At 31.9% G+C, this 11,026-nt stretch overlaps 1 long non-coding RNA gene and 1 pseudogene across 1 annotated transcript; one reads left to right on the plus strand and one right to left on the minus strand.

Annotated features, from left to right (window-relative positions):
• The first annotated feature begins 200 nt into the window (after positions 1–200).
• On the plus strand, positions 201–981 carry LOC127121191 (uncharacterized). The gene is made up of 2 exons (XR_007803341.1): positions 201–566; positions 673–981. It is a non-coding gene; the product is annotated as an uncharacterized LOC127121191 (long non-coding RNA).
• A 354-nt stretch (positions 982–1,335) lies between these two features.
• Positions 1,336–2,639, minus strand: LOC127122121 (photosystem I P700 chlorophyll a apoprotein A2-like; annotated as a pseudogene).
• Positions 2,640–11,026: the final 8,387 nt, after the last annotated feature.

Genomic DNA, 11,026 nt, shown 5'->3' on the forward strand with positions numbered 1-11,026 from the left:
AATAATTATTTTGGAATTTATTTTGAAAATTGTGATTATTTAAAAAAAATCTCAACTATTTATTTATATTTGTTTATTAATGTGAATAAGTATTAAATATTTATAAATTAATATTCTTTTTTGAAATTGTTTTTTGGAACTAAAAAATATTACTGAATATCTAGCGTTTCTGACTTTGTGGGATGTGTGTGATCTTATGAAAAAGCAAGCAAGTGGCGTATAGGTAAAAGTTTATATTAATTTGTGAAAAACAATTACTCTTACTGTTTTAAAACAGTCTAATATAACTAATTTATTATAACTGGATTTTTAGAATAATATTAAATATTATTTTTCAAAATGCATTAATAGTATCTGTATCCATGTCGATTTAATATATTTCATTTTATATTAATGGTATAAAAGAAAGAATACATCAACATAATAAAAGAATGAAATTTTTTCAAAATTAGGTGTTGGGCTGGAGAATAAAAATCTTCAGCGTGAAGTAGAAGAAAAGAAGAAGAAACAATGAAGATCTTTGGCAAAACCGTGTATCCAAGACAAATTATACTCTTCGCCTCTGGGTATCTGTTCTATTCTACATCATTCATCTTATTTTATGTTACGCATTAATTCAATTGTAACAATTCCAATTCCAATTCCAATTATTCTGTTGAGTTGTGTTAACAGGTTACTATTCTTGGCATCAACAACTTATGATGTGCATAGATCAATCAAGAACAATCAAACACCACCTTCTGAGGAACAGCTCAAAGCTCTTGAAGACTACATCAAATCGGTTCGTCGTTCACCTTAATATTTGTGGCACATGTTCCGCCACGTCACTCCTATCTCCACACAACAACTACACTTAAATAAAATTTCATAACAAATAAAGTTATTTTTATCTTATTAATGTAAAATTAGTTATTTTAGTTTAATTAATATTATGTGTATGAATCTCTCATGTCACTAATAGTATTTTAGTTTCTGAGTTAATTGAATTTTATACTATTATAAAGTGACTCGCTTTATATTTATGATATTAGTTATATCATATCAATTATTAAGATTAGCTTTATAAAATTGTTATTATTTTTTTTTCACTTATAAAATTGCTTGAATTTTCCCCTTCTCACTTAACCATTGAGTTTTTCATTTCTTTTTTGGAATGATATTTTTGTTTCAATTTTTGCCTCTTCTTCTCCCTTTCAATCAAAGTTTTATTTGCCATGATGATTTATTTTTTATTAGTATCAATGATAAAAGTCGGATCCTAGATAAATAGAAGAAAGTGCTTCCCCTTTTTCATATAAAGAGATGAATTTTTTATAGATACAATAAAGAAACAAATTAATCAAGTTTACTCGATGTAGAGGCAATCAAGAAAGTTGCATAAGTAAATCTTTAGCCTACTAAAAAGTGGACTAATCCAACCAATCTTGTTTGGACAATCGAAGGAGCCACATGTTTACCTCTCCACTGAATCAAATTCGCCAAAGGTGTGCGTTCATGAGCCCGTGCTAAAGTTTCCATCAATTTCTACCAGGGGTGTATGCGGGTTGGGTTGGACCGGGTTTGCCCTAACCCATTCAAAATTTAATAGGTTGAGTCTGTCGTTCAACCCGTAATTTCATTGTCAAAATTGACCCGAACTGACCCGTTCACTAATGAGTTGCGTTGGGTTGGATTCACAGGTTGTGTTTCAAATAAAAAATATATTTTTTATGATTCCTTTTGTCGGTTTAAAAAAAATACAACTCAATACAATCATACTCATTTATAACACTCCGATTCAATGAAACACATCATATAATATCATATAAAATTCATTAACTTGACATAACACTTTATAATAGTATAAAATTCAATAAGACACGTTATTTTCTTAAAATACATAATGTTGGAAATGATACAAAAGAAAATAAGAACTAACATTTAATCTTAGAATTACATAAACTTATTGGTCTAGTAGTATTATTGGTGAAAAAAATATATTTTTTGGAAAATTATGGTTATTTGTAAGATATTAATTTTATATTTCATTTAAAATAATAAGAAATTACTAAAGTTGCATCAATGGGTTGGATCAACGGGTCCGCGGATTGCAAAACTCAAACCCAATATCCGAATCAAAACTACATAGGTTGTTATGGATTGGATTGGGTATACCCGTAAATGAATGGGTTCAGGTAATTTATGGATTGGGTTGGTTTGGGTCAGCGGGTTCGTGGGTCGATCCGCACCCATGAACACCTCTAATTCCTATCAATATCTGCTAACGAGATTAAGAACATAAATCTAGTAGCCAAACAAGATGTCCAAATAAGAACATCCACGACCAGACTGAAAAAGTATTCATACTAAAGAGGTTAATATCCATTGGTAAGTTGTGAAGAATTTAACCATAGATAATCTCTTAACCATCCCATCAAATAGGTTGAAGATTCATTAAATTGTGAAATATTACTCTGCCATAATGTAATATGCTTCCAATACCACTAAAAAGTAACTCATCCAATGGTATTTAACATCCAGAAAACTGCAAAATAAAATGTGTCCCAAGCAGAAATATCACAAGTACCACCTCGTCCCAGACCATTGCAGGGAAAACTATAACCAAAATCCTTTTTATCTGACATTAGGTTGGAACCACGTGCATCTTGTCATACCCCAATTTTGACCACGAATCAATAAATCGATACATTCATCATAACATTTGCATCATCTACATATCATAACATGCATTTCATCTCGCATAATGCTTAAAATGTCAACCAAAATAAATTTTCGGATTTACAAACAGATCGATTGAATCAATTTTCAAATGTACGTGAAATTAGCAGACGAAAAGTTTCAAAATTGATCTTGTAGACATCACTTTTATTAACCTATGATTCACGTAGTTTAACTTTGTGTGCTCGTTTTATTTTTTTTACTCCTTTTATGGTCGCATTTTAATCATCCTGAACATTTTAGCCGATCATTTTTTATTTCAAAATTTGATCAAAATCTGTATGTTTCTGAAAAATTTATTTCACGCCGATCATTTTGGTACATTTAGTTTAATTTTTCAGACATTTTTGCATACAATTTTTATTCAATTTTAATCATTTATACAATATATAAGATTTTGAAAATAGAAAGAAATAAGGAGAGAATCCTCCACCAAGGGGAGGAAGACATGCGTTCCATTTGGAACTTTTTCTCCCTGACAGCTAGCATGAAACGGATCTCTCCCTCCAATTAGCATCCACATGGCCAACTCATAGTGGGTTGGAGTGAAATATCAAAATCATAATGCAACAAACCGGACACGGCCAGCTGTACAAGGAGGAGAGAAAATTTTCTTTTCACATTTTAGGGAAAGCACATTCTTAAGAGAGAGGAGAGAATTTTTTTTCACCGAGTTCATTTCCTTTTCTTCTTCTCCTTCGAAGAACTACCCTGACACTTCTTCAAAAAATCGTCTTTCGCCGCTCATCTTTCCTTCCAATGTAAACCTCATAAACCTGTCGGGAAACCACTGCGCCTATACCTCTGTTTCGCACCATCACCACCACCATTTCTTCAACCTCAAATGCCTCAACCTATCTCTTTCCTTACCCCTCAAAGTAGAATAAAAAACCTCATTCATTTTTGACTTTTCCAGCCAAGCAACGATTCGCAACCACCAACCTTTCCTCCGACCGTGTTACTCGCCGGAACCTCAATACAAACTCTCCCCACCCTCTGAACCGAACACAACAACCACGAAATAGTCCATTCATCATTTTCGTTATCTCAGTGTGCGGCAATTTCAGCCACAACAAATCCGCTATGTTGTCGCACAACCTTCTCTCAGCTCAAGCAATAACACGCTAACAACGACAACATTTCAACAAGTTCCGGTTCAACATTTTTTTCGACTCAGTAGCTGCAAAAACCCAGTAACATCACTCAACATCTTCAACTTCACACATCCTATCACAACAATAATTTAGAGCAACAATTTTCGTGTCGGTTGGTTTTCCGTCTTCATTCTCGTTATTCTGTTGCTATTTGGGGTGTGTTCATTTTTGATTCACATCTGTGTTTGCTTTTGTTGTGTCGTTGATTTTCTACTGCAACAGTTGCTTATGTGTGGTATATAGGGGTGTGCATGGATCATAAACCAAACCAAATTGAACCATATATATGGTTCGATTTGGTTCTTAAAACTATTTTCATAAAACCAATTTATTTTTTAGAAACCGGTTTATAAGTGGATCGGTTCGGTTTTAAATCGGTTTTTCAAAAAGAAATAGTTAAAAAAAACAGTTTTAAATCAATTTCTTTAAAATCAATTTTTTATTTTCTTAAAAAAATCAATTTCAAAACCAATTTTATATAAAAAAAATATTTTTTAAAAAACTATATTTTAAAAAAATCAATTTTATATCAAAAATAATTTTATTTTCTTTTAACTAACTTTTTTATTTTCACTAGTTATAAAACTATTTTATGTAAAAAAATATCTATTTTAAAAAATTATTTTAAATTTGACTTTTATAATCACCACAAATAATATATCGATTAAAAACAATCCCAAAGAATGATGTGTTATATAAAAACGGTTATAAAATAAAATAATTATGTATCATATCTCTATAAATCATAATTGTTCATAAAATAAATAATTCATCAAAAAAATTATTCAAACTTCTAAAATCTCTCATAATTGTTCATAAACAAATTTTATGAGGTTTTAAAATATATTTTTTCTAAATTTAAAAAACAAAAAAAAAACATTTTTTTAGAAAAAAAAAACAAATATTCAGAAAAAATAAAAAAAATATATCAAAAACAAAAATTAAAAATAAAAAAATTATATTCTGAAAATAAAATAAAAAATTAAAAAAATCTTTTTTTAAAAAAAAAACATTTTTTATTAAAAAAATACAAAATATTTTTGATAAAAAATATCTTTTTTATTTAGAAAAAATAATAGTTTTATTTGAAAAAAAATATCAAATATAATTTATTCGAAAAAAAATCCAAATATAATATTTTTTGTGAAAAGATAAAAAAATCTGATTTTTATTTTTAAAATAATTTTTTTATAAAATTTAAAATATAAAATTGATTTATAATGTGATAAAACATGAAAATATACAAATATAAAAATTTAACGCATAGTAAAATTTGGATACCCAATAACAAAACCAAATTTTTATAATGGGTAACGGTTTATATTTGGATAACAAAATGGATACCTAAATTTTTATTTTAGCATTTGGTTTGGGTTTTTTAAAGTGGAGCAATTTGGATACCAAGTTGGTTGGATAACCGGTTTTTTTGCACACCCCTAGTGGTATATAGATAATCCACTTTTTCAAGTAATTTGGATACCAATTACGCTACTTATAGTGGTTAAAATTTAAGTTCGATTTGTAAATCGGACCATGCTGTAAAAGTTGTAAAACTTAGCTTGTGATGCTGCTGCTGATCGATTTTCGAGTATTCTTTTTTGGTTTTATTTGTATTACATCAATGTTATATTTCCTTTTGAGAATTGTGGATATTATGCTTTGATGTAATTCATAAACTTCGTAAATAATACATACTAAGTTGTTGTTGTTATTTTCTTTGTTTTGCGTTAAATCGGATTTCACTCCGCGAATTTGTTAATCATATATTGTTATGCCGTTGATTTTTTCATTCGATATATTGATGAGATGTCGCTTTCGTTTGTATTTATGTTGCAGTGTTGCATTTTTGCCGATTTGGTTGCATTATGTTATAATCCGTGCACTTTGATTTTCATTTCTTTTTGCTTTGCGTTTCAATTCATTAAGTTTGGTAATCACATGATTTTGATTCATTTTGCAATGATCACATTAAGTGTAGCAAGCTAAGAGGTTGATTCCATTAATCTAGGTGCGATTCTTTAATTGGTTGTTGTTGCGTTTCGATATTGTACACGCGTCTGATGGTTAGCATAACGATTATCCACTTTTTATGCTTCTACCAACTCGCGTTTCGATTTGTAAGATTTGTGTTTCCATTTTTACTTTTTTTTATTTTTTTACTTTTCTATTTTACTTACCATTCAATTTGTCACTAATTATACAACGATTCAACGTCGTCACGCTTAAATCGAACTTGAAACCATACTTTTGATAAATTTGAACGTCTCTGCGTTATGTGACATTCATTCACATCCTCGCATCATGATCTTGATCCGTGCACGTTTCAATTTTGCTTTACTTCTTTTGATTCAATTGCAATGAACATGTGTTGTGCATATGTCGTGTGTTTTGCTATCTCTTATCTTTTGGCTTGCTCTTGAGACTTCTTATAATGAGATCTTTTTGTTCACATACACTTATTTGATGGGTTTTCTTTTAATCGTTTTATCTTATATATCCATTTGACAAAATGCAACCCCATTTCCATGATGTGTGATAATTTTATCGTTTTATTTTTTATTGCTTTATTGTTTAGTTAGTTTCTAACACAAGAGTAAAATCAACATTTTTTTATAAAAAAAATAACAAAAATAAAAACTCGATCCAACGTCGAGTATTTTTCTTAAAGACCAAACCATTTCTAGCATCCTCAACTTCTCAAACATTTCATCTTCCACCATTTTCAAATTCTTAAAGCATTTTGTCAAACCATTTTGCAAATACTAATCAAATGCTTGATCCAACGTCAAGCCATTTTCCCAATCAAATAAAAAACAGTAAATTCTTATTAAACACTTTTCAGTAAAGATGGAAATGAAACATGATGGATACCACGAGCTCTAGAGGCTAGGATTTGATATGGACATCTTGCCTATCCAAGTTCTCGCCATCATTCAAAACTATCAATGCGACTTCTTCAAACCTTTTTTAATCAAACCTCTAAACATCTAAGAAATATCAAACCCAAGTAAATAAGATGGAAAAGGAACATGGTGGATACCATGAGCTCCAGAGGCTAGGATTCAAGATGGATATCTCGCACATCTAAGTTATATCCATTACTCAAAATACATCCAACCCATCAAACACTTTTCTCGCCACCTCGTGATTGATCCTTAAATCCCTTTTCATAAACGAAAGGTATTTTGTCTCGAGACAATGTAAAAACAATGTTTCATCCACTTGAAAGTGTGAGCAAGCTAGCGACGTTGCCCATGAATGTTGATTTGTAAATCCATTTGGGCGTGATGCAAATGTTCTATTCTCCACTTGTTTTGGTAGCAAACAACGTTTTTTCTTTAATTGATACAAAATAGATTTCACTAAAATCGACCAACAAACAAAGAAACATTTTCTATCCAGAACTACGTAGCCTTGAGTTCTCCATCGCACTCAGAGATACGTAAGAGTGAGATTCAAAGTCTCGTCAGACACCCTATTAAAAAATAAACCTTTTTGTCCCATCTTTTCCCTTTTAAAATTCGTCCCTGAGGTTACATAGAGATTATGATGGCTTTTAGTGAAGGGAGAGATGCCAAAACTATGTACATTCAATTCCTGGTAGTTCTTTGTAAAAACATACACAACTAAATCTTAGGGAGATTGTTTGCAACATCCTTTGATGTTGTCGCTTCCAGTGTCTACATGAAAATGAAGTACCCCAACATCCATGATGAACGATAATGATTTATGCTGACTTGGAAGGAGCCTAACGTTACCGGATAGCCTTATAAGGGAAACTGGATACGATCGTCATTCAACAAAGATAAAAGGTAGAAGATGTCAGTTCCTCAAGGAAGCTCCCATTAGATGTCAATATCGTAAATTTTGACTTACGTATAGAGGAAGCCATATTTTAGGATAAGCATGGTTCAAAAAGACCTTTCATTGTCGATGTTAGGCTAAAAATCCTGAGGTTGTTCCTTGGTGGCGACTTCATAGCCCTCAAACTCGACAATATCCTGCAAGAAAGATGAAGAATAGATTCAATTTTCTTGGCCATGTGAAGGAAGAAATCATCAAGTTACTTAAAGCCAATGTTGATTAATTTGTTATGTTTCTTGAAGATATTCCACACACCGACCCCACTGTCTCTTGTCATCAACTGAATATTTGATTTATCCATCAGATATTTTGCTTAGAGAACATGGCGTTAATCATCAGTTTCATCTTCTTTCATTTTGAAAGCTTTATATTTTTGTATAAATGTCAAGGCCTTAGTTTCCTTAACTTTCTCATTTCCTTTAAGATTCACTCTCAAAGAATCAAATATAAATTTAGCTGAGTCTTTATTTGTAATCTTTTCATACTCAGTATAAGATATAACATTCAGCAATATTGTTCTTGATTTGTGATGGTTTTTGTTGTCCTTCTTTTGTTGTTCATCCATCTTGTTCCTTTCAACCTTTACACCATTTGAATTTACAGGATGTATATAACCATCCATTACCATATCCCTTAGATCTTCATCATATCCAAGGAAGAAGCTTTCAATTTTGTTTATCCAATAGTCAAACTATTCTCCATCAAAGATTGAAGGTTTAACAGAATAATGATTTTTATCATTGTTTCTTATGGATGTCATATTGTGTTTCTGAAAGTGGATCTTTATCTGACACGGTTAAGTGTTTGACACTAAAGAGTCAATACCAGAACCAGGGCTCTAATTCCAATTGAAGGTACAAGAAACATAAGAAAGGGGGTGGGGGTGGGGGGAGGGGGCGAATTGGGTTTCAGATATGATAACTTTTTTCCAAACCAATGACACGAACAACAAAGATAAAAATACACAATGATTTTTATACTGGTTTACCGTTAACTAGGTTAATCATGTCCACTTGCCATAATGATTTCTCCTTCTCACAAGACTTAATCCATTAATCAATCAGATTAGAAACTCAAAGGCCAATTGTCAATGACTTCTCAAGGTTACTGACTAAGCTTAGTCCCTCAAATAAAAACTCAAAGATTAATTGTCAATGACTTCTTGAGGCTACAAACTAACCTTAGTCCCTCAAGGAATTTACACAATGTTACAATACAAATATAGGTGTTTACAAGAATGCTTCTTAAAAAGCAGATACACACAATGAAATTCAGATCTTACACTTAAGAAAATATACAAATGAAATTCTCTAAGTGTAATGAGTGTTGTTCATTATTTTCCGTTGTTGTATATCACTTGTCTATTTGTATTTCATCTTTTTCATAATTCCTTTGTCCTCTTAAATAGATGGTGAATAGTATCGTTGGAGGATAGAATTGGAAACCTCTTCAATTCCACACCTGTAAAAGTGGTATGAGGTTGAGTCGTGAAACATGGAGTACCGTTGGTAATACATTCCTTAATAATTCCAACATATTTGTCCTTTAAAGTAAATATTTGATTTTATCGCTTGAATGTACAATTATCAAGAATATTCTTTCAATGATTGTTCTCTAAATTATTGGATTCATATTTGAGATAACTTGAAGCTAGATCAAAGTTCAGAGCTGTTAGTTCCTGGTTGTTTTGATTGGCAGTAATTTTGGTAAAACTAACTTAGCTGCAACCTGTTGAACAAGATGTCCTAACATGTGGTTGTGACATCTTGTCTGAAATAGGTTTTTACCTTGGTAACGTGTGTAGGGTTAACTGTCTGCAGAATATTCTAGGAATATTATGCTTTCCCTTGTGACGTTCATGATTGAGGAATCAGAGATGCGAATTGTGGTTAACAAATTCTGTTTCCTAAATGTTAAGACATTTTAGGAAACTTTTGATTAATAACCTAATATTGTGCAGCTGGTGCTCGTGGAATACAAGGCCCAAATCCAATGCATTATATGGCTATAAATAGAATGTCTCAAAACATAATTACGCATGCAAAAGAGAAGATAGTTGACTGCATTAGGGTTTGAGTGTTTGTGTAATTTTTGAGCCTCTCAAATATCATCTTGACATATGAGTAGGATTGTGTTGTTTGGTTGTAAGCATTGTCAAGCACTCATAAGCTTTTAAGCATTGAGTGATTGTGTGCCCTTGAAGTGTGACTTATAAATTTCTTGTAAGTGTTTAATCATCACTGTTGTGATTGATAGGGAGGTGAGAAGGGTCTCACACCTAGGAGAGTCTTAGGTAGAAGTTAAGCAGGGGTAGTGATTAGGGTGTCAACTGTAAATTGGAGATAGTTTGCAGAAGACCTAGAAACTAATACTATTTAGTGAATTTCCTCCCTGGCTTGGTATCCCCCAAATGTAGGTGTTGTTGTACACCGAACTGGGTTAACAACTTTGTGTGTTGTGTTATTTTATGTTCCTTTATATGTAAGTTGTCATGTTCTTGTTCAGATATCAGTGTCTTGACATCTCATAGGACATTTGATATCTGCATACCAGAATTTAAATTGGTATCAGAGCAGGCATCTTGCTCTGTTTTTGGATGAGATTCAGGGAAGATACTTCCTGGTACAATGGAAGAGGAAGGAGGCTTTATGGACAGACCACCCATTCTTGATGGAACTAACTATGACTACTGGAAATCACGTATGGTGGATTTCATCAAATCCATGGGCAACAAGGCTTGGAAATATGTGGTCAAAGGATGGGACCAACCAATGCTTAGGGATAAATATGGCAAGATTACTGAAGAGATGAAGCCTAAGGAAGACTGGGATGATAAAGATGACAAATTAGCTTAGGGAAACTCCAAAGCTTTGAATGCTCTATTCAATGGAGTGGACAAGAACATCTTCAGACTAATAAACAACTGCACTGTTGCTAAAGATGCTTGGGAAATATTGAAGACTACTCATGAAGAAACCTCCAAGGTTAAGATGTCAAGACTTCAAATTTTGACCACCAAGTTTAAGAACTTAAGAATGAAAGAGGGTGAGAGCATTCATGACTTTCACGTGAATATCATTGAGATAGCCAATTCCTTAAGTGCTCTAGGGGAGAAGATGTCAGAATCCAAGTTGGTTAGAAAAATCATCAAGTCTCTTCCAAAGAGATTTGACATGAAGGTTACTGCCATAGAATAAGCTCAAGATATCAACAACATGAAAGTTGATGAACTGATGGGATCCCTTCAAACCTTTGAGTTAGGAATCAGTGAAAAGTTAGAAAAGAAGAAA

Source organism: Lathyrus oleraceus, chromosome 2 (genome assembly GCF_024323335.1).
Source record: "Lathyrus oleraceus cultivar Zhongwan6 chromosome 2, CAAS_Psat_ZW6_1.0, whole genome shotgun sequence".
Taxonomy (NCBI): Eukaryota; Viridiplantae; Streptophyta; class Magnoliopsida; order Fabales; family Fabaceae; genus Lathyrus; species Lathyrus oleraceus.